General features: G+C 45.8%; 1 protein-coding gene across 2 annotated transcripts in view; it reads left to right on the forward strand.

Annotated features, from left to right (window-relative positions):
* Positions 1–1,754: 1,754 nt before the first annotated feature.
* Positions 1,755–24,408, forward strand: part of NPFFR2 (neuropeptide FF receptor 2) — a 48,891-nt gene continuing 26,237 nt past the window's right edge. Inside the window, exon 1 of one of the 2 annotated variants that reach the window (XM_081877045.1) lies at positions 1,755–2,270. The gene's annotated coding sequence lies outside the window, so the exon portion shown is untranslated. The remainder of the gene's footprint in view (positions 2,271–24,408) is intronic. The other variant, XM_081877044.1, reaches the window with a different exon arrangement.

Raw genomic sequence — 24,408 nt, forward strand, 5'->3', positions numbered from 1 at the left:
ACTTCACAGGGTTGTTGTGGGGTTCAAATTAGGAGGGCAAGACACATGTATGTCATCTTGCACACCTTGGAGTAAAAGGTGAGATCTAAATGCAACAAAGAAACAAACAACATCCAGATCAGTGCAGAATAGCCAAAGCTACAGCATCTCCCAACAAATTACCGTCCAGCCTTTGCAGACCTTCAGTGAGGGGGTTGGATTTCTTCTCTGGCTCACATTAAAATATAATCCAGAGAAGAATCTGAGAGTCATAAGGCTCAAGTTTTAAACTATGGCTCAGAGGGGCAAGTTGCTCTTGCCAGAGGTCTGAACTGATTGCTTCCAGAGAAGGCTTTAGAAACTTTGTCAATGACTGCATTGGATATATCCAAGGTTACAGGTTGCCCAGCCCTGATATATAGTGATGGTGTTGGTGATAAATATAGGAATTCAACAAGTGAAGGTTCTAATTACTGGAGTCCACATCTGGTAAAGCAACCTCTCTATGTCTGCAGAGACACAAGATTAATCTTGGATCCAGAAAATACACAGTCCTCTGTGTTTCTTAAGGCTGCAGCCATAAACACACATTGAAAAGAGTCTCCCTTTCCATGGGATTTACTTCTGAGTAAAATGGTTAGGATGGGACAGTAATAGTGTGATGTTATCCATGGTTGCTCCGAAGCAAATCCCACTAAGTTCCATAGGGCTCATCCCTTATTCACAGCATATAGAATTGCAACAACCAGCAACCCACCTATCCTATTGAATTTTGTAGGGCCTACTTCTGAGTAAACACAGGCAGGGTTGCAAGCACCAACCCAATCTTGTGTGATGTTCACCCATTATGCTTAGCTATGCATAGGACCAGGTTTTAACAAAGCTATGCATATCTACTCATAAGAAGTTGCTACCAAAAAATGATAATCGATGGGACTTACTCCTAGGTAACTGGGTACAGGATTGCAACCTAAGTCTACAGAGCCGAGGCAAGTGAGGGAACACCGGCAGGCAGGCTGCTTACCCTTCCTTTGATCGAACTGAATTAAATCCAGTGAGATTTACAGAATCCGAGACCTGGGAGAAGAGAGGATTGAGGAAGACTGGAAGAAATTTAAGGAATTGAGGATTGAGGAAGACTGGAAGAAATTTAAGACGTATTTACAAAAACATTGTAATTTGGTTGAATGTTAAGAAGGATGCTAGATTATAAAAAATTGGCCACCACTAAATCAGATTTGAATTTGATGATAAGTGAGATTAAAGAAAACATAATTTTTTTGGAGAATTGCTAGATTATATTTAAATGAGTGGATATAAGATCGTAAACAAGTTGATAATTTGCTTGGAAAAACCTTTTAACGATGTAAATGGGAGCGGGAGACGTGAGGGAGTCCAAAGAAATGATGAAATCACGTTATGATATAAGTAAGGTTGTTTATTATTTGTGCATTTGTATTCAAAAACTTTTATATATATATATATATATATATATATATATAAAAATCCAGTGAGATTTACGTCCGAGTAAGCATGTACAGGATTGGAAGGCAATCTTACTCGGCTACGAGTGATCCCCAAAGAAGAAGACAGGATTGGGTTGCGCTCGGCACCGCGAATCCTGCGCGATCCACACACCTGATCACACAGGTGTCAAACGTTTTCTCTCTTTCCTCATAACCAAGGCAGCTGGCTACTCTTTTCAAGTAGGTTCGACGGTCTTTCGCTTTTGGATCAAGAACGCGCGCGTCTCCATCCCCCTCCGACCCGATGCAAGCCAGGCGCGTATTTGGAGAGGCGACAGCGGACCCGGGCGCTCAGATCAAGCTACCTCCGCCTCTCTTCTCCTTCGCCTTGACCCGACGATCAGGATAATAGGAGGGCGGGGCAGGGCTTCTCCTCTCCTCCTCCTGGCGTGCCTCTTCGGCTGGGGGAGGCTCCGGACTCCACCCAGACCCGCCCCTCTCACAAGATGCTAAAAAATGCCACCGAGAGTGGGCAGAGCGCAGAGCGCACAGCTGTCGCGTGGCTGACTCCGTCGTGCCGCTGAAGCCTGCTCGCTTGCAGCAGTAGGAGCCGCGGGGAAGACAGAGAGAGACGCGCCTTCGACTAAACCGCCAGGGGCAAGGAGGCCACGAGAGGCTCCGAGGTCCGGACATGGGACACGTGGAACATGAACCGCCGGAGGGCGGGGGATCTTGGCGGAACTGCGCGTCCAGCAGGGGGAACTTGGAGGACCTCTGCCTACGCAGCGTCCCGCTTCCGTAGGGAGCTTTGCCTTAACCCGGTGAGTGGATCTAAAGAAGGGTGGGAAAGTTGAGTGGTTCCCCTTTTCCGGGGTGATCCCGGGAGAGCAAACCGTTTGGAGTTGTCGTCGGATTTGGATTGGGAATTGGGATTCTGGCTTGGGTGGAGAGAGATCAGGAACCAACTCAGACCTTAATTTCTCACGCCGTTCTTGAGTTCTAAAAACGGAGAGGTTCCGGGGCTGATGGTTCCCTGTATCGCTTATCTAAACGTTTCCTCTTGTCCAGGCTCCCGCATCATAGAATTGCAGAGTTGAACGGGACTTCGGGGGTCGTGTCGTCCAACTCCCTGCAATGCAGGAATCTTTTGCCCAGCTTGGGGCTCGTGCCGTACCGACTGAGCTATCCCAGACGCCTGGTTGTGAATGGCTGTGGCTAGCGGGAAGGGAATTCTGTGCATGCACCAAAGCATTACTGTACTGTTGTTTTTATTTATTTATTTCCAGAGACTCTGTGCTGAGAGGTCAGGCTTTGAGGGTGGGGTTGTTCTATTTCAAGCATTCACACTACCCCAAACACCCTACACTCTTAAACGCTTACAAAGTAAAAATTAAAAAATCTCAATGGGGATAGTCAAAACATGATAAAGCAACAATGGAATTAGATAAAATAACAGCCTTTCCCCCTAACATACTAGATAAGCCCTGGCTTGCTTTGAAAGCCTTACCTTCTGTTTACTTGGGAGTAGGCCACACCCAGTACTCTAGGAGTTATAGTTACAGATAGGTAGCCGTGTTGGTCTGCCATAGTCAAAACAAAAAAATTCCTTCCAGTAGCACCTTAAAGACCAACTAAGTCAGTTCTTGGTATGAGCTTTCGTGTGCATGCACACTTCTTCAGATACATGTGTATCTGAAGAAGTGTGCATGCACACGAAAGCTCATACCAAGAACTGACTTAGTTGGTCTTTAAGGTGCTACTGGAAGGAATTTTTTTGTTTTGTCTAGGAGTTATAAACTTTCAAATCAAGATGGATGAGATTATCATTCCCCTATGTTTTGAGGGCATACATGGAATCCCCTTTTGAAGTACAGGGAGGGTACGATGGCAGTACAACGGTTAATAAAACTGTGTGCTCAAAAGAACGCAGAGGAAATAAACCTGACTCTGTGGAGGGAGGTCTTACAGGAGGCAAGAAGGTGTCAGATGCTGATTGAGGTGTTGAACACTTCCAATACAGCCTCAAGCAGTGGCTCCCAATTAGCTAAGTACTGCAGACACCATGTTCTGCAAAAGCGAAGCCATGGACCCCTCTGTTGAAAATTCTGGTAGTTATTGTTATGTGAATGGTGCTGCGGACCCCTAGGGGTCTTTGGACCACCAGTTGGGAACTGCTGGGCTAGAGGATGAAGGAAACCCTTTGCAAGGCTAGGATCCATGAGTTGGTGAAACCTCAAAGTTCATCGGGTTTAACCTGTTGTGTTCAATGGGACAAAACTGCTTTTGACAAAAAAGGGTTCCTGCTTAAGTAGCATGAGGACCAGGAGGTGGAGAAGATATTTCCATACTCTGCATGGATGAGCACTTTTCTCCAACCATCCCATTTTACTTGGATGAAAGTCCCACAGGTGTTTGATGGGACCTATGTGCATCTTTGGGGAAATGTGGTCCTTCAGAGGATGCTGAACTACAGCTCCCATCATTCCTGCCCATTGGCCATGCCAGGTAGGGCTGATGGGAGTTGCAGTTCAGCAACACCTGGAGGGCCAAAGCCTTCCTACTTCTGTGTTGCAGGCACAGGAGCCCTTCTTGGGGAAGGAGGTATTGAATAACCACATTTTCATTGATCGTAGGCTGTTGATATTCCTGATGCATCTGAAAATCCCCTTAACTCTGTCCCCAAATCTCCCTAGCCATTGCCAGTTACCATTGCATATGATTATGTCACCATCATTTTATGAGGTTCTTTTAAAAGCAACGTAAGAATGAAGGTGGGTCTCTGCCCCAAGGAGCCTACAAACTGAATTTCAGGTGTGGAGAAAACAAAGAGGCTGAGGAGGAAGGGAAAGGCAGGGGTGAGAAGAAGTGAGCCTGAAAAACAGAATGAATCAGAATCGATGTACACAGGCAACTCACACCATAAGGGTGTGAAATAGCTTTTCCTTTCAAAGATGCTTCTCTTTCAGTAATGGGACCCGTTTTTCTGGGGACATTTGCTGCTCGAAAGATCTCGCTTGATTTTGTTTTGTACTGAAAACATGTCCACTGAAGGTGGTTGGAAATCGAGAAAAATCTGTTTTAGGTGAAGCAAAAAAACCTCTGCTGGGTGAACCTCGGTTAGCTGTGTGAGCTTCTGAGCGATTGTTTTGGGTAAAGAGATGTGGTGTTCACAAGTTTGTGCTGCGTTATTCTAGGGAGAAAACTGGCGTAGACATGCCTAAGATTGAAGAAGGGGTGCACCTCATTGGTAGAGAAGCTTCATTCCCGCATTTAATTCTGGCATCTCCAGGCAGGATTGGAAATGTCTCCTTCCTGAAACCTTGGTGAGATGCTGCCTGTCAGTGCTGTCAGTACTGACAATACTGAGCTGGAGAGACCAATGGTCTGATTGGGTAAAGGGCAACTGGCAGAGCTGTAGCTCATTGGTAGAGCATCTGTAGAAGGTCCCATGTTCAATTCCTGGTGTCTCCAGGCAGGACTGGGACAGAACCTTGTCTGAAATCCTGGAGAGCTGCTGCCAGCCAGTGTAGACAGTATTGAGATAGATGGACTGATGGTCTCACTTGGCATAGAATCATAGAACTGTGGAGATGGCAAGGACACTGAGGGCCATCTCATTCAACCCCTGCAATGAAGGAATCTCAACTAGATCATCCATGATAGATGCCCATCCAACCTCTGCTTAAAAACCTCCAGGAAATGAGTCAACCACTCTCGTGGGAGTCTGTTCCACTGTCACACAGCTCTTACTCTCAGAAAGTTCTTCCTGATGTTTCGTTGGAACCTCCTTTCTTGAAGCCATAGGTTTGAGTCCTACCCTCTGGAGCAGGAGAAAACAATCTTGCTCTATTTTCCTTGCGACAGCCCTTTAGATGTCTGAAGATGGCTATCATATATTTTCTCAGTCTCCTCTTATTCAGGCTAAACACATCAATTCCTTCAACTGCTCCTCATAAGGCTTGTTTTCCAGACCCTTGGTCATCTTGATCGCCTTCCTCTGCACACATCCCACTTTGTCAATATCCTTCTTAAATTGTAGCTCCCAAAGCTGGGCACATTACTCAAGGTAAAACAGAGCAGGACTATTATTTTCCTTGGAACACTATACTTCTGTTGATGCAGCCTAGAATAGCATTAGCTTTTTTTGCTGCTGCATCACACTGTTGACTCATGTTACGCTAGTGACCTGCTAAGATCCCGAGATCCTTATCACATGTACTACTGGCAAGCCAGGTGTTCCCCCCATCTTATATTTGTGCAGCTAGTTTTTCCAACCTAAGTGCAAAACCTTACATTTGCCCCTATTGAAATTATTTTTTTGTTAGGTTGGACCCAGTTCTCCAATTTGTTAAGGTCCTTTTGAACCCCAATTCAATATTCCTGTGTCCCATTCCCTATTGCTTTCTTCTCTATCCAGAAAATTTGTTTTGCATTCCAGCACTCAATGCATTAAGCTAGATCTCTCCACCTGTGGTCTGAAAGATCAGTTGCTCATTTTAGACAGTGCTACTAAGCTAGATGGGCCACTGAATTGACTTGGTGTAGAAGAGCTTCCTATGTAAAATGTCAGGCAATCAGATTCCGAAGCCTGTCTGTTAGAAAACGAGTTTGTGCACATTTCCATTAGGACAGAGTTAATGTTTTCAATGCAAATAAGACATTTCCTTCATTTATAATCAGAGTTGCTCTGTGCTTGAGAGATTTAGCTGGGTTTTCATTTGTCTGAGCAGTCTAGCCTGAAAAGTGCATATGTTTTCGGAGAGAGTGTTTTACAATGGCAGTTAGTAAGCCATGAGCTAGAGAGAGAACAAGAACAACATTTGAGAGCAATGGGTTGGTTTGTATATATGTGTAAATAAACTAGATATCGCAAAGACACCACGGTCTCTGCTGTGCCTCATTTTTCTAAAAGGAAACACACACCCTGCATAAGAGCCTGGAACCTCATGCTGAATGTAATAGTATTGTATTATATTATATTCTGTATGGCTCCTTTGTGGAAAAGCTCCCTACCTATAAGTAGAAAATCCACACACCAGGAAGCAGGTTGATTTGGCCACTTCCATCTTTCAGCTTGGAGTTTGCCTTCTTTTGGACCCTTTGTGTGAGAACTTTTAAGCCTCATTCTTTGAGCTTGTAATTCCAGACAACCTGCCTCCTTCTTTCCTTTCTGCATTTGTTTTGTTGTTGCTGTTGTTTTGCACCTTTGTGTTTTGTTACTTTATACATAAGGGGAAAAATGCTTTCCTTTTTCTTTGATTGTAAGGAAACACAAACGTCTTTCTGCTTGGGTGGCACTTTTGACTTTCTTTTCCTCACCTGACACCTGAAGGGCAGGTAATACATTTTATTGCCATCAAGGGCACCACCTAGGGCACCCAATTTTCAAAGAGTGGGCTGGGCCCCCTCAAAATTTTGCAGCACACGCCCACGATGCACCAGCACATTGCACGGCATGTGTGAGTGACACCAGCACGTTGTGCAACAGGTGCACACACCATGCGGCACTGACCCCCCTCCATTGCAGGGGCAAGCCGGTGTGCTTGTTCGCCATCATCTTGGCATGCCTGGATGGGCACTTTTGGCACTTTGCCCTCAAATGCCAGCAGTGTGTGCCCAGGACATAGAGCTGGGGAGAGGTTTTCCTCCCTTTCTCATCATGTTAGAACTTGGGGGCATTCAATGAAGTTGAATGCTGGAGGCTTCCATGCGGACAAAAGAAAGTCGTCCTTGACACAGCACATAGTTAAATCCATGGAATTTGCTCCTACCAGAAGTGGGATGGCTTCAAAAGAGAATTAGGCAAAGCCATGGAGCATAAGGCTATTGCAGCCATACTTTGGGTTACAGACGCTTCAGATTGTGTTTTTTCGGGTTGCGGACCACCGAAATCCAGAAGTACCGGAACGGGTTACTTCCGGGTTTCGGAGGTCGTGCATGCGCAGAAGCACTAAATTGCACTTTGCACATGCACAGAAGTGCTAAATCATGCTTTGTGCATGCACAGAAGCCCCGAATTGCGCAGACACGGGTTATGAATGCTGCGAGTTGTGAATGTGCCTCTCGCACGGATCACATTTGCAACCTGAGCGTCCATTGTAATGCATTTTATGCACAGAATCAGTGCTATTTTCTGGGGGGACGCAGGGCAACACATTCCCTTAAAAATTTTGTGACTCTAAGTTGGGCTTCATTGAGGGCCAGTATTGAGGGGAAAATGAGAGTACCTTGGTTTACAACCATAATCTGTTCCGGAGGTCCTGTTGTAGTCCAAAACAGGTTGTAACCCAAGGCATGCTTTTGCCAATGGGGCCTCCCCCCAAAAATGGGTTGTAATCCCAGAAAAATGGGTTGTAATCCAAAAAAAGGGACATGCACTTCTGGGTTTGACATGGTTGTAATCCAAAACGGTTGTAATCCAAAGCGGTTGCAAACCAAGGTACCACTGTACCCCTAAACATTTTTTTAAAATAAAAAAGCACTGCATAGAATTATAGAATTGTAGAGTTGGAACGAACCTTGAGGATCATCTGGTCCAACCCCCTGCAGTGCAGGAATATGCAGCTGTCCCATATGGGGACGAATCCTGCAAACTTGGCATTATCAGCACCATGCTCTAGCCAGCTAGGCTAAGATCTGTTCGAGACGGTATGTCCCTGAATACCAGTTTCAGGGTAGCACTAGTGGGTCAAGAGCTGCTTGAGGGGGGCTTGTAGAAAAGGTCTTCCATATGGAATTTCCCAGAGACGTTTGGGAATTAACCACCGATTTCGGGAAATCTGCAAAATGTCTGGGATATTAAGGTTTATTGCTCAACAACATTGAGTTTCATTTCCTCAACAAAGTTTGTGTCTTGAATCTTCTAGGAATATGGCAACAGGACAACGTGGGATCACATCCATACCGTCCAACATTCCTCAGATGAAAATAGGGACATTTTCATCTGAGGAATGTTGGAGGGTATGCAGGATATCTCACCCCTCCCACAACAGACCCTCCTCAACCCCCTATTTCCCCCTGTCCAGCAAAGCATTTCCTACCAGAAGAAGGGCATGTGCCACCACAACCACAACACATCACACCACACACACCCTCCGCATCCTGAGAAAAGGCTTTACAGTACCTCGGGTTAAGTACTTAATTCGTTCCGGAGGTCTGTTCTTAACCTGAAACTGTTCTTAACCTGAAGCACCACTTTAGCTAATGGGGCCTCCTGCTGCCGCCAGAGCATGATTTCTGTTCTCATCCTGAAGCAAAGTTCTTAACCCAAGGTTCTATTTCTGGGTTAGCGGAGTCTGTAACCTGAAGTGTATGTAAACTGAAGTGTATGTAACCTGAGGTACCACTGTAATGCCCAAGCGAGGAGGCTGGCAGCAGCGGTCATGGAGAGGCAATGGGAAGTTCCTTTGCAGCAGCCACTACAGGCACTCAGAACAAGCGCTGGCTCATCCTCCTCCAGGGCTGCACTGGCAAGGGAACCAGATACATTCTGGGATCAAAGCAGAAGCCAGGATGGCTTTTGTAATGCCAGGACTGTCCCTGGAAAACCAGGACACTTGGAGGCTATTCACATTCAGACCCTTGGTCTGAGTTTCTCTACCCCTGCATTAGAAGATGTCTTTGGTTAATGATTCTCCCCAGCAACTGAAAAACTGTCTTCTCCTGCTTGAACCCCCAGAGAACCCTGGTGTTTAGGAGAGACTTGTTTCATGACTGTGAGGCGAGGAAGACAATGAAATGAGTCTGGGCTTTCTTGGTAGCAGTGCCCAGTGTTAGAAACTCAAATGTTCTCGGACGAAATCCGTTGCAGAAGCCCATTCGCCTTCCGAAACGTTTGAAAACCAAGGCGCAGCTTCCCTTTGGTTGCAACAGCTTCTTCAACTCAGCAGAAGCTGCATCACACATTCAGGTTCCAAAAAACATTTGAAAAACAGAAGCATTTACTTCCGGGTTTTCGGAGTGCGAGAACCGAAATGTACGACAACAGAGGTTTTCGGGAACCGAGGTTCCACTGTATAAGCTAATCTCCAAATGGCACCTTAAACCTAGGTTACGGTTGCCACAGTGGAATATTTAGGCACCTCCCCCCCCAATGAGATTTATTATTATTACTTCTATTCATTTTTTTAAAGAAACAAAATCTTCATAATAATAATAATAATAATAATAATAATAATAATAATAATAATAATAAATTTTATTTATACCCCACCCTCCCAGGCCAGAGCCAGGCTCAGGGCTGCTAAGACCAATAAAATCACAGTAAAAACATAATAGGGGGAAAAGAGGTGGGGGGGGGGAAGAAAAAACCCCAATATAAAATACAGGTTAAAATGCAATTTAAAATGCAGCCTCATTTTAAAGTAGCTGATAAATCATGCGGTTTTACAGCACATTAAAACATCAAATAAAACAATCCAGAATAAAACGAATTCAGTCTTCAAGGAAAATACTTCAGATTCTTCTATAAGTGACATTTTGCTTTCCCCGTATTTATTTAGCTACTTAATTTATAGAGCTTCCCCGTAGCAGAAGGACTTGAGGAAGTCAGGGTGGTGTAGTGGTTAGAGTGTTGGACTAGGACCTGGGAGATCAGGGTTCAAATCCCCACTCAGTCATGACGCTCACTGGGTGACTTTGGGCCAATTACAGCCTTTTAAGCTACCCCACAGAGTCATAGTAGGGATTAACTGAGGAAGTGGGGAACAACGCACTCCTTGAAGAAAAAGGAGTGACATGCAATAAATAAGCTCTTTTCCTTACCTGTTTTAGAAAGCTGGAGGGGCCAGTCAGATGGAGCTGTCAATTACCAACCTGTCATTCAGAGATCTCAACATGGTCACAATTGGAGTCACAAAACATGCTTGGTGGTTACCTAATTTTAAACCCTGGCAGTGCCTAGACTGAGGAACTTACTGCCCCCTAGGAGATCCATCAGCTTGCACATGCAAGAGATATCTCAGGATGGCTTTCTTAAAGCAATTTCTCTCTCTTTTATCGTCGTGTTTCTGGTTTCTTGACCTACGGCTGCTGAGCTTGTGTGTAGCTAGAGTTGCCGCTGGATCTGCCTTGACCTATCAAGTGGTTTTTCTTCAAGATATCTATTGCTTTAATATTGTTCTCCGGTTTGAAATACGGCTTTAAAGCTGTTCCGGGTGCCCTACTTGGGGCAGAAGAAGCCCGATATAAATTGTCATGATGTGTTTTGGAGGGCTCTCTCTATAGCCGGTGCCATCAGGGTGACAGGAGCCTATAAAATAATCAGCAGCTTGTGGAAATGTTGTAGCTTTGGGCTAAGTGGTTCACCTCTATCCCACTCTTCAATAAGCACAGCCTGTTGATGGTACTCACCATGGCAGCGCCACATAAGAGTGCATTAGTCTTCTCGCCACATGCTTACAAGGATATGATTGTTAGCTGCTATTATGTCCGATTTGGAGATCTAGTGTGAAAGCCTATCTTGCCAGTTGGAGGGCACATTTTGGTTCGTGTTTACGTTTGGGATGTGTGAATTAAAATGAAAACCTCACCAAATTTCTCTACCTTACCGAGGGCCATGCTTCAGATGCCATTAAATGTGACATTAGTAGAAACTGTGTCAATCTTTCTTTCTTTCTTTTTTAAAAATGTTAATAACAGGCACCGAGGGGGTGAATTTTAATTGGAAATGCAGCATGCGAAGAAGAGAGGTTTTCCCCTTCCCTCACCAGCTGTGATACCAACTAAATTCATTTCCTGCGCTGCTGCTAACCTTTGAGTGAGTGGATGACTCTCCTATTTACGGCAAAGGAGGGAAGCTCCTGGCTTTTCAGTCTCTGGCTTTTGGGGGTTCTCTGTTCCCTTCCTTGCTTAGGTGTTTGTGCTAAAAGCTGCTGCTGTGCTGCCCCACGGTCTCCAACTTCTCCCTTATGTGAAGCCAACAAAGGATGCTTAAATGGTCTTTCATCCTCCCCTACACGTTGGCTGACTCTGCTGACTCCTCCCTATTCTAGATGCAGTTATTAGATTCTTGGGTAAGGAAAGTGCTGGCTCAGGAAGGGCAGGGCTGCTCCTATCATGAAGCAGAGTGAGCCAGCTGCCTCAGGTGGCAAATTCCAAGGGGCGGAGAGCTTACAGAGATGTGTGCCACAGTCTGCTTTGCACACCCTTAGCCGGCGTTTCCCAAACTTTGGTCTCCAGGTGTTTTGGGGCTACGATTCCTGTCGTTCCCGGTCACTGGTCCTGGTATCTAGGGATGATGGGGGTTGGAGACCCAAGTTTGAGAAACCCTGCCCTAGGCTAACGTGCTGTCTCTTTTCCATATCTTAGTGGAGAAGGGCCTTCTGGCGGTTCCCTCATTGCGAGAAGTGAGGTTATAGGGAACCAGGCAGAGGGCCTTCTCAGTGGTGGCACCCACCCTGTGGAATTTCCTCCCATCAGATGTCAAGGAGATAAAGAACTGCACAACTTTTAGACAATATCTGAAGGCAGCCCTGTACAGGGAACTTTTTAATGTTTGATGTTTTATTATGTTTCTGTATGTTATGGAAGCCTCCTAGAGTGGCTGAGGCAACCCATTCAGATGGGCAGGTATAATAATAATAATAATAATAATAGAAAAATAGCTCAGTAGTACAACATCTTCCTTGCATGCAGAAGGTTCTAGGTTCAGCCACTGGCATCTCCAGGTAGTACAGGTAGTACAGGTGGTGCTGTGGTCTAAACCACTGAGCCTCTTGGGCTTGCCGAACAGCAGGTCAGTGGTTCAAATCCCCATGATGGGGTGCACTTCCATTGCTCTGTCTCAGCTGCTGCCAACCTAACAGTTCGAAAGCACACCAGTGCAAGGAGATAAATAGGTACCACTGCGGCAGGAAGCTAAACAGCATTTCCGTGCACTCTGGCTTCCTTCACGGTGTCCTGTTGTGCCAGAAGCGGTTTAGTCCTGCCAGCCACATGACCTGGAAAGCTGTCTGTGGACAAACGCCGGCTCCCTCAGCCTGAAAATGAGATGAGCGCCGCAACCCCATAGTTGCCTTTGACTGGACTTAACCATCCAGGGGTCCTTTACCTTTTACCTTACAGGAGATGTCTGAAACCTTACAGAGACCCTGCCAGCCAGCCAGCATAGACAGTGGTGTAGCGTGGGGGGTGCAGGGGGGGGCGGCTGCACCAGGCGCAACATCTTGGGGGGGGGGCGCTCGCCGCCTCCGGAGTCACCAAAGAGTCTCGGGCGCAGGCTGTAGCAGAGCCCCATGTCTCGCGGAACCGACGAGCTGTGCGTGCGTTCGGGCTGAAGGCGTCCGGCAGGCAGCGGCTCTCAGTGCTCACCGCGGTCCCCGCGCGTCAGGGCCGCGGAGGGCGCGCCAGGCAGCCCCTCCTCACAGCCCCGCCGCTGCCGCTGCAGCAGCTGCTGCTGCGGCAGCTGCTGGGCCATGTTGCATTTTCCTCGCATCTCTGCCCTCCTCCTCCGGGCAAGCGGCGTCGTTTGGGCGGCAGCGCCAGCGGCAACTCACCTCAGATCACCTGACACGGACCCGCTGCCGCCGCCGTGGCTACCTTACTGTAAATACCCCAGCCCAGGCAGCAGCAAGAAGAAGCTGGCAGTGGCGGCAGGTTAGGGGTTAGGGGCACAAATTACTTGCCATGCCCCGGGTTAGGGGGCGCAAATTACTTGCCATGCCCCGGGTTAGGGGGCGCAAATTACTTGCCTTGCCCCAGGTGCTGACAACCCACGCTACGCCGCTGAGCATAGACATGATTTAAGGCAGCTTCTTATCATTCAACGAACCTTCCTGTGTCTATCTTAACTTTTCCCCCGAGATGTCTTTGTCCCAGGTGTTCTTTGGGCAGTCTGGGGCAGGTTTTGGGACAAAGGTGCAGCTGGTGTGGGACACTCAGATTTCCCTCATGGCACCTAGATGAGACACCCCACTGAAGCTGATTCCCACAGACCTTTGGGCAGCCACCATGAGAAAAGGATGCCGGTCTAGATTGGCCATTGGCCTGATCCAGCCTCCTACTCTTATGTTTTTACTTTCTTGTGGCAAAAACATGCAAAAGTGGTGCAGGCTATAAATAGACTAATTTGTCCTTCCCCGGCCCAGAGAGGTACCACTGGGGTACCCAGATACACTGGGATTTGCAAATAAATTAAAAACTTTGACTTCCACCCCTCCCTCACCAGAAAAAAATGTTGTTTTGTGTTTTTCATCTGAAAATCTGCGATGATCATTCTACCCACATGTGCTTCATGGCTTTGAGTTTTATAAGAAACTTTACGAATATCAAATTTTGATGCACAAATGGCATCTCTTCTTGTTTCAGCACTAGCTATGATCAGTCTTGTGATGCGCATATATATACGTGTATATATATATACATATATACATATATACATATATATATACATATATATATATGCTTTCGTAGATTTTCACGGGTACAGGAATGCAGGTTTTGGTGTCCTCGGGTGTTCCAGTAACAAGAAGCCGAAAGCACCAGCCTGAAGATGACGAGTGAGACCTCGTCGAAACGTCGCCTAGACACCCGAGGACACCAAAACCTGCATATATATATATATATATATACATATATATATATGCAGGTTTTGGTGTCCTCGGGTGTCTTCCCGTGTAAAAGTTGGGGTGTCTAGGCGACGTTTCGACGAGGTCTCACTCGTCATCTTCAGGCTGGTGCTTTCGGCTTCTTGTTACTGGAACAGAGCAGGATCTCAGTGTTTGAGTTCCTATAAATACTGTAGAGGGGGTGTGGTGTATAGCCTCCAATGTTCTGGGCAGAGAGGAAGTTCCCAGGCTAGTGTGCCTTTTCTTCTTTTGTTCCTTAATTACTTGAGAGATATCTTGAGTGATTTCTTGAGTGATATCCTGAGTACCACTTAGGTGGGTCATTAGGTGTGGATTAGTTGTTAAAGTCTTTGTGTCTTGACCTCTTGAACTTTGTGAAGAGTTTTCCTGAGAAGATGGCTGTACTGTACTTAGTTGTGCTCTGGCTTGGCTTCGTGTATAGGGGCGAGCTGTGGTTTTGTGGCTTGTGTCAGCCAGATCTGTGTAGGGATTGCAGGGGGGTGCAGCATCCGGAGGTGCCACCATGGATTGGCTACTGGATGGTGTCTGTAATTCATCTGTGGAGAGGGTCTGGGTTTGGGTCTGGTGTGGTTGATTGGTGTTGGCGTTCTGTGTGCCTCTGGATCTGGTGTCAGTTTTTGTGGGGAGGGCTAATTTCCAGATGTCTGGCAAGCGGGATGTGTCGTCACGCTTGTTCATGTTGTGAGGGTGTTTCTCTATCTCGATGGCTTCCATGATTATTCTCTTGTGGTGATGTTCCGTGTTAAAGAGCAATTTGGAATCTGCAAAATTAATTTCGTGTCCTGTTTCTTTCATGTGTTGGAAAAGAGAGGAAGTTTTTTCTTCTTTTTTGACGGCATTCTTGTGTTCTGCGATACGTGCATTTATTCGTCTGTTTGTTTGTCCAATGTACGTGGCTGGGCAGACTTTGCAGGGTATTTCATAGATCCCTTGGTTTTCCAACTGGAAAACCGGATTACGAAGCTAATCCAAAAGGAAACACCCCCCAAAAACCAAGACACAGAAGAAAACAATGGCATGGCCCTCCTTCCTTATATCAAGGGCACTACAGATAAAATTAGCAAAATCCTCCATAAACACAATATCAAAACAGCCTTTTGCACCAACCAAAAAATAGCCAATATCCTCAGAAACCCCAAGGATAAAATCCAGTTGGAAATAAAATCTACAGTATTTATAGGAACTCAAACACTGAGATCCTGCTCTGTTCCAGTAACAAGAAGCCGAAAGCACCAGCCTGAAGATGACGAGTGAGACCTCGTCGAAACGTCGCCTAGACACCCCAACTTTTACACGGGAAGACACCCGAGGACACCAAAACCTGCATATATATATATATATATATATATATATATATATACACACACACACACATATATATATATATATACACACACACATACATACTGTGTGTGTGTGTATATACACACACACACACACACACACACACACACACTGGTACCTCGGGTTACAAATGCTTCAGGTTGCAAACACTTCAGGTTACAAAACTCTGCTAACCCAGAAATAATACCTCGGGTTAAGAACTTTGCTTCAGGGTGAGAACAGAAATTGTGCTCCAGTGGCGCGGCAGCAGCAGGAGGCCCCATTAGCTAAAGTGGTGCTTCAGGTTAAGAACAGTTTCAGGTTAAGAAAGGACCTCCAGAATGAATTAAGTTCTTAACCCAAGGTACCACTGTGTGTGTGTGTGTGTGTGTGTGTGTGTGTGTGTGTGTGTGTATAATAATAATAATAATTTCTGGCTGCCACACCAATGCCATAATTACATTTTAATTTAGCTGTCAGAGTATTCTGATAACAATTTGTGATAATGCCATTTTTTAAAAGGGTTGTTATCTGAAAACAGCAAAGTGGAAAGCAAATCAACAGATTGGAATATAGTGCTTGGCCTAGTTTCATATCATTAAATCAACATGAAATAAATAGAGATGTGTTTTTCTTTGACAAAATTAGATTACCTTGTCTCTCTTAATTTTAATTAAGCCTTAACATGGGCTTAATTAATTCCAACTTGTTCTAACGTAGCGCTGATAACTTTCTTAGCTGTAAATTTCGACTTAGAAGCAAAAGTCATGAATGTTGGCCGACTAATATTTTCCACATTATTAGTTTTTATGAGTCCTTTTGCAAATGACTTTATGAAATATAGAAAGGATGTAATGGTATGCTGTATCTTACAATTTTCTTGTACAGTTGTAATGCTAACCTATAATACTGACTCTTCTCACAATACCATGAGAGCATACATCAAGCTCATTCTTAGCTTTCCCCTAATTTGGGCACACGCTTTTCTGTGAGGCTGATGTTTTTTGGAAATATCTGCATAAAAACCCTGGGGGGGGAAAAAACCTTCCACCAGAGTGGCACCAATAGAGAATGCTGGTCCCTGTTTAAAAATGCCCATTATAAAGTTATTTCCGTTCCCAGGTATTTTCACGTGAAAATTATGTCCATTTCAATGAAACATAGTATACACAAAAAGTATCAGGTGTAATAACAATTATTATTTGCGTGCTGAGGTCCCCAGGACACCCCTACCCCAATAACTCACACATCACACTTATTTTTTGTTTAAGGTTTTTGGCATAATTTTGGCCACAACTTTATTATCATACAAGATTGTGAGTGGTTGCTTAGGCATTGGTTATGACTAGCTGTCCCCGCCCCCTTGGGGGACAGCACTGACTCCCGTGAGTCAGTGTGGAGGAACAAGATCAGGGATAACTGGGGCTGCGACACAGACCCTCAGCTACTCCCCGCATGCTCCTTGGGAACTTACATGGCCCGCACCCTGCTCCAAGGGTTTGGACGAGGGGATGCTAAGCCCCAGAATTCCTTTAACGGAATTCCCATGCAGCAGCAGCATTGGAGGGGTAGGCACAGCCAATCCACACCCCTCCACCAACCAATTTAACCAATGCCTAACCGCCAACCTTACAAGTTGTGACTATTTGCTACGCAGTAGGCAAAACCCAATTGGCACGCACTAATCAGCCAAAAGGAAAAATTCCTACCGGGCCCCCGCACCAATGCGAACGACCCCATGACAGGCATAGCAAGGTCAGAGCGAAGCCCAATCAAGGGAGGGCGGGCGGGTGATCCGGTGTCCACAGCGAAAGAGAAAGGAAAGAGCAGTGGACCTTACTTAAATAACCTCTGGTCCCACCCCTAAATTGGCAACATTAAATTTGCCCCGGTAACTCCAACCTCCAATCTGATTCAAGGCTCTTGAATCTATCCTGCCTGACAACTATGGGGTGTCCTGTTAGCCCCATCCGCAACCCGTGCTCTCCTTTAATGAGAACATGCTATAACAAACCAACACCACCAAAAACTGGCTTATGAATATAAAGGACAATTTTACTAGAATAGATATATAAACTCATAAACCTACTAAACAGTAAGCAAACTAAAGTGCAATGTGCATAGCCAATCCTGGAGAGACTAATAAACATAGAATGAACTAATCTCTCTCTCTTTACTATCCTGGTTGTGTATGCAGTAAGTACAGTCATACCTTGGGTTACAGACGCTTTGGGTTGTGTGATTTCGTGTTGCGCACCGCACTGAACCCGGAAGTACCGGAATGGGTGGCTTCCAGGTTTCAGCACTTGCACATGAACAGAAGCGCCGAATAGCGATCTGTGCATGTGCAGACGCGCAGGTCACAGGTTGCGAATGCTGCAGGTTGCGAACGTGCCTTCCGCATGGATCACGTTCGCAACCCGAGCGTCCACTGTATTACATTACACGACTGGAGCAAACATCTCGTTCTTCAAATAGTTGTTCACTGGAAGCACAAAGCCACTTATGTAGGAGCGGTTGCAAGAAAGCGTTCTTCAAATAGTCATTTGCTGGAAGCGCTAAGCGATATATGTATGCACGGTTGCGGAAAAACAACTCCTCATGGCTCCCACGGTGAAAATGGTGTAAATAGTCAAATGAAGCCAAATAGAGACCTGTTCTCCGGATATTATCCAGGTTTCGCAGCAAGCTTCATCAGTCAGTAGTGTTAAATAATACAAAATGGCAACACCTTCCATCTGGTTTTTATCATTTATGTACCACTTATTAGATTTAAACCACATACCTTCCTCCAAAGGAACCAAGTACAGCTCTGCACCAAAGGATTGCAGGGTAGGGCCATAGTCATACCATACATAACAGTCATGGGTTCCCCCAAAGAATTCTGGGAGTTGTAGTTTGTTAAGGGTGCTGAGAGTTGTTTAGGAGACCCCCTATTCCCACTGCAGAGCCATAGTTCCCAGAGTGGTTTAATCAGTGCTTTTTTCTGGGGGTACTAAAGGGTATGCAGTACGGGCATTTTTTTTTTTAGAAGAAGAGAAACACTGGTTTAAACTGCTACTTACTGTAGCAACTTCACGGTGTGTAATGGCACCTCTTTTTCTAGAAGAAAAGCACTGTGTTTAATTATCAGTCCCTCTTCACTGGGAGCTTTGGGAATTGTAGCTCTGTAAGGGGAACAGGGGTCTCCTAATAACACTCAGCTCCATTAACAAACTACAATTCTCAGAATTTTGGGGGGAGAAATCCATGACTATTTAAAGTAGTACCATAGTGCTTTGAATGTACGGTGTGAATGTGGTCTAGGATGCTAATATTGCTATTAATCCAAGTGCCCTTTTCTCTAGGCTTTTGTTAACTGATGGCTGAATATTTTTCCTCCATGGGAACCACTTAGTCCTGTGCCAAAACCCCATCCTCCAATTTCTCAAAAGTTTTCTTCGCCTACAAAAGATTTCTTCATTTTCTTCTGCCTCATTCTCATGGCACTTGAGAATTTTGTTGGATGTGGGGCTTTGAGCTTACTATGCCATTGCAAGGGTTAAATTATTCTAAAAATGCATGTAATTTTTCTATACAGTAAACCTTTCCTCCCTTAACTTGCAGCCTCCCTAGCTGCCTGCACCTCTGCAAAAGCCCAGCGGCAACTTCTGGATTTCGATTGCCACATAGGCACCTAGGAAGGCTGCAGAGCATGGGGCACTTTGCAAGATTGTTTGTAGAATCAAGGAAAGGACACTTGCAAACACATCTCAGCTACCTCAAAAGTAATGTTAGTGAGACAGAAGGCTGTGTAGCCTACTCATGAGAATATCACCAACATTTTTCCCTCTTCACAATTTTTAATGCAATTTATTTCTCATCAGTGGAAGGGGAAGGGTTAAAAAAGTGGGAGAAATGTTCAGCACACTGTCATCTCTAAGAGCTAGAAGATGTTTTGTTTTGGGTTGATGGCTGTAGTTGACTAGCCAGTGGGCAGAGGATAGGAGCCGAGACAGTTGCTCGCTTTCCATTTTGTGAGGCCAGGGAGAAATCGTTTGGGTTGTAGCCAGTGAATGAGATGTCTATCTGTGAGGCTGCAAGCATACGCTGTTTGCCTTTTGGAAATTGTGCTAGGTTTAAAAAACGCAGCATCAATCTGTCTAGCTGCTTTTCTGTGAACAACCTGTCCGCTTACAAATAAACACATATAGCTGAAATACTAAAAGTTGAATATTTCTTTTGGCTTCAGGAACCTGTTTACAGAAAATAATACAAAAGCTGGCTAGTTTTGATCCAAATCTTCTTCAGGCTTGATTTTCCACTGTGAAAGAAATTATGGCGGTGGGCAACTCCTGTGAAAAACTGAATTTCTTTTCTATTCTGCTTTTGGCAGTCTAGAACTGTTTACAACTGCTCTTTCCCCCACTGCATCCCACTCTGCTGTGCCCCTCCACACAGCCTCCTGTTGCATTTCCTTTGAGCTCCCCAGTTCAAGAGTTCTGGAAGTCTGTGACCTCACAACACAGTGTCAGTTGGAGATGGCTGCTATGAGATGCTGCCATCAGCAATGGCCAAATGATTCCCACTACAGATGCAGCAGGCTGGACCAAGCTCCCTATGACCCTCCCCTGCCCCTGATTGGAAAGCTGGAAGAGTGATGGTGCCCCATCCCATCCATCTTACTGACCACCACGGTCGTACCTCGGAAGTCGAACAGAATCCGTTCCAGAAGTCCATTCAACTTCCAAAACGTTGAGAAACCAAGCTCCTGTAGCCAATCAGAAGCCCGGAAGTCGCATCAACCATTTGGCTTCCAAAGAATGTTCGCAAACTGCAATGCACACTTCTGGGTTTGTGGTGTTTGGAAGGCAAAATGTTTGACTCGCAAGGCGTTCGACTTCCGAGGTATGACTGTACTGAGAAAGATCTGTGTGCCCTGAGGGAAAACAGAAGCCCCAGCCAGAGACCACAGAGCCATCAGTAGCGCAAGAGAATTATTGGGGCATCCTCTCTCCAGCAGCAGAGCATGTTTTCATGGCGCCCAGGGATGCGCACGCATGCTGGCGGTCAGGGCACATGGCATGGAGGGCCGGTCAACAATAGAAAGTCTCCTTTCATACTGCATCATGGTGTGGTATGCTGGTTTGACATCAACTGATAGGAAGTGCCTACAGAGGGTGGTGAATACAGCACAAGATATTATGGGCTGTCCCATGAATCCGCTGGATGAAATAGCAGAAGAACGTTGCCTTAGGAGAGTGAGGAAAATTCTCAGGGATGATTCACACCCTGGCCGGCACTTCATTGATCTCCTGCCCTCGGGCAGAAGATATAGAAGCATGATTAGTCGCACCAACAGGGTAAAGAACAGCTTCTATCCATGGGCTGTTAGCCTGCTGAATGAAAAGATAACAACAGGGCAACTGACTTTCGGGTTTGCTGGGTGTGCATCAGTAAACGAGGGGAATTAAGACTAAGAGAGCAGAATGGGGGGGGGGGGGCTCGTGTAATCTCACTGTATACAAGTTGTGCAAGTGACAAAGTATTTCAATTCAATTAAATGAAGTTTGAATGATCCCAGCCTCGCAAAGCAGCACAGGGCCCTGCATCTTGGGGAGGGCTGTGTGAGAAGTATACCATGCATCCTTCAATCCCAGCCTCACCCTCAAGGGGCTGGGATCAAAGGGCACATAACTGTTGCGTCCTCCTCATGCTGTTCTCCCTGAGCCAGCCCTGTGCCGCTTTGCAAGGCTGAGATCTGATCAGGGAAGGTGGTGTGAATACCGTGCCACCCCAGAAAAATGTGCCTGGGACAATCGCCCCAACAGCCCCCCTACACTACATCCCTGCCTCTCTCCCACCTCCGGCTAGGACTTCTTGAGACCCCTGCTTCCTGAGGAAAGGTGGGAGTCACTGAAGAGACCATGGGTTGGCCTGGCAGGACCATTTGTTTGTGTTAGCATTTTGAAATTGTAAATAGCCTTGGATGCCTTGGCAACCAATAAATGCAATGCAATAGTCAAGAGGCTTCGGATCATGTTGCATTTGGACCTGAGTTGTCACAAATTGCTTGTCTGGTGCTGTTATGTTCCCACTTTGTGGTCCCTGTGTCCTCTGCCAAGACTTCCCTTGTCTGCAGATGCGCCATCTGCATTCCCCTTGTATTCCATGTGTGGTTTTTGACCCTTGTGAGCCCATGCAATTTATAGGCTCTCTGGTCTGGATTTGATGAAGGGATACCAGCCAAATTTGCCCAACTTAAATGTCCGAGTGGTTGAGCAGAACAGATGGAGGGAAATTGCCAGGTGACAGATCTGGTAATGAGTTAGACTCATACAAGGCAGTGCCAGGACCATGTAACACTGGTCCTAAAGAACCTACATTGGCTCTCAGTATGTTTCTGAGCACAATTCAAAGTGTTGGTGCTAACTTTTAAAGCCCTAAACAGCTTTGGCTCTGTAGACCTGAAGGAGCATTGCCACCCCTATTGTCCAGCCCAGACACTGAGATCCAGCTCCAAGGGCCTCCTAGCAGTTCCCTCTCTGTGAGAAGTGAGCTTGCAGGGACCCGGCAGAGGGCCTTCTCGGTAGTCCTGCCCACCCTGTGAAACACTCTCTCATTAGATGTCAAGGAGATAAGAACATTTAGAAGACATCTGAAGTGAACCCTGTATAGGGAAGTTTTAAATGTTTGATGTCTTACTGTTTTAATGTGTTTGGAAGCCATGCAGAGTGGCTGGGGCAACCCAGTGAGATGGGTGGCATAGAAATTATTATTATTATTAGCCTCTATGAAAAATGACAAGCCATGCACGGAGCAGAAACAAGGGCTGGCTTAGATCATTGGATCCTTTAGTCAAGTGAGTGGCAATCACAAAATAGAAATCCTTTGTTCCTGTAAAATCACCAAAGTCAATGTCCTTTGTGTTCTCACTAAATGAAAAATGCAAGGTTGTTGGTGTACAACCATATGTCAGGAGTGTTTTGATGGTGTTTCCTGCTTGGCAGGGGGTTGGACTCGATGGCCCTTGTGGTCTCTTCCAACTCTATGATTCTATGAAGGTGGGAAACAGATTCAAAGCCTCTGGCACATTTTTTCCCCACTGACTTTCAGCGACCAAGAAGACACGAGGGCCCAGCCAGGGAGGCAAACGGTTTGGTCCGTTGCAATTTAAGTGCTCATTTGTTCTTCCGTGTGGTCCCAGGCCCTTAGGAAAGCCATTATGCATTCAGTGGTCAGGAAATCCTAGACCTTTTTTAACCTGGCCTGCAGCCTCCAGAGCTCAGCAGATATTTAAAGATCAAAGGGCAACCAGAGGATAAAGCCATCTGGAATCAAGACAGGTGGAGCAGCAGATGGGAATGAATGATAATAAAAATTGTATTTTTTAAAAAAAGCCCTTTCAGAGCTACTATTCTTTTGGGCAATGGCTTGCCACTAAGAACATAAGAGCTCTGATTGCAGTGGCATGTGGTGAAACTTTTCATGGGATTCCTGGGCTTTGAGAAGGAGGTGTCAGGGCTCTGATAGGATGTTGGGGCCCTCCTGCCTCCTTCCCTAAGCTGGGTGCATTTGGGGAAGGTGGTGGGAGAGCTCTTGGACCCATTGCAATTCCCTCCCCACGCCCAGGAAGCTTCTGCCTGGAGGGAGGCGAGATGCTCCCATATGCAATGTAAGCCCCTGGCTATCGGCCACTTGTGACCTAGTGAAGAAGCCCAGGCCCCAGGATGGTGCCTGATATCTCCACCATCTGGAGGTGCAAGCCTGGAGATCCTTGGATCGTGACTGTTTTCACACACTAGCAGCACATCCTGTAGAATTCCAGCCATGCTATTTTATCTGCACAATCAGAATGAATTTCAGGAACCAAAAAGTCATACTGAAAAATACGACTTTTGAGCTGTTTGGCCCCCAAATGGCAACTAGACATTCCGTTTCGGCACCTGGGACCCTGGTTCAAAGAAGCAATTTGGCACCTAGCTTATATATCTGAGTTTCTAACATTGGTGACCTGTATCAGTGAGGTAGCAGATTCACAATATAAGACAAAACATAGGCTTGTATCCAGAATAGTGCTAAGTTTGTGTGTGTATGTGCATGTGTATGTGCATGTGCAAGAATTTACCCTTGTGCAATGGAGCTTTCTGCCCCTCTCATCCTCTCACACATTCTGTGTCCAGGGCATCTGTTTACGAGCTCCATCTGGTATGCAGGCTGAGATCCTACTTGCCCACAGACTGTCTCGCCAGAGTGGTGCATGTTCTGGTTATCTCCTGCTTGGAGTACTGCAATGTGCTCTACATGGGGCTACCTTTGAAGGGGACCTGGAAACTGCAGCTAATCCAGAATGCGGCAGCTAGACTGGTGACTGGGGGTGGCTGGTCCTGAAAGACCTACATTGCCTCCCAGTACATTTCTGAGCACAATTCAAAGTGTTGGTGTTGACCTTTAAAACCCTAAATGGCCTCAGCCCAGGAGCGTCTCCACCGCCACTGTTCATCTCCGAGGTCCAGCTCCGAGGACCTTCTGGCGGTTCCCTTCCTGGGAGAAGTGAGGTTATCTGTTGGGAGCAGCCCAGATGGGAGGAGTATAAATTATTTATTTATTTATTTATCCCCTAAATCTGTTCTGGGGGGTTCTCCCAACTCTGAAACAGACTTGGGGAAGGTGTGAATTATGTATGGGAGGGAAAAGGGGAGGGGAGGAAGTTACATTGCACAAATCTAAATCCTTGCTCTAATGGGACATCCTTGTGCTAATGGATACTGCCCATAGCATACTTCAGTTGCCTCTTACTTATTTTCTCTATCTAATTAGCCAGCCAGCCATCTCCAAAATGAATATTTCTTGGTTACCCATTCAGTGAAAGGAACTGCACTGCTTTTTATTTTTTTAAATAATATATTCCCTTTCAAATTGTTTAGAACGAATTACCTGTTGGCTTCTCTGTCAGGCTACTGACACTACTTGGAGGCCTTAAAAAAAAAAAAATCAAAGCGAATTTTCTGTTGGCTGCTTCAGCCCTGTTAATTAGCTAAACTTGTATGGAGACTAACTACAAATAACATTGA

Source organism: Podarcis erhardii (assembly GCF_964252035.2).
Source record: "Podarcis erhardii genome assembly, chromosome: 9".
Taxonomy (NCBI): Eukaryota; Metazoa; Chordata; class Lepidosauria; order Squamata; family Lacertidae; genus Podarcis; species Podarcis erhardii.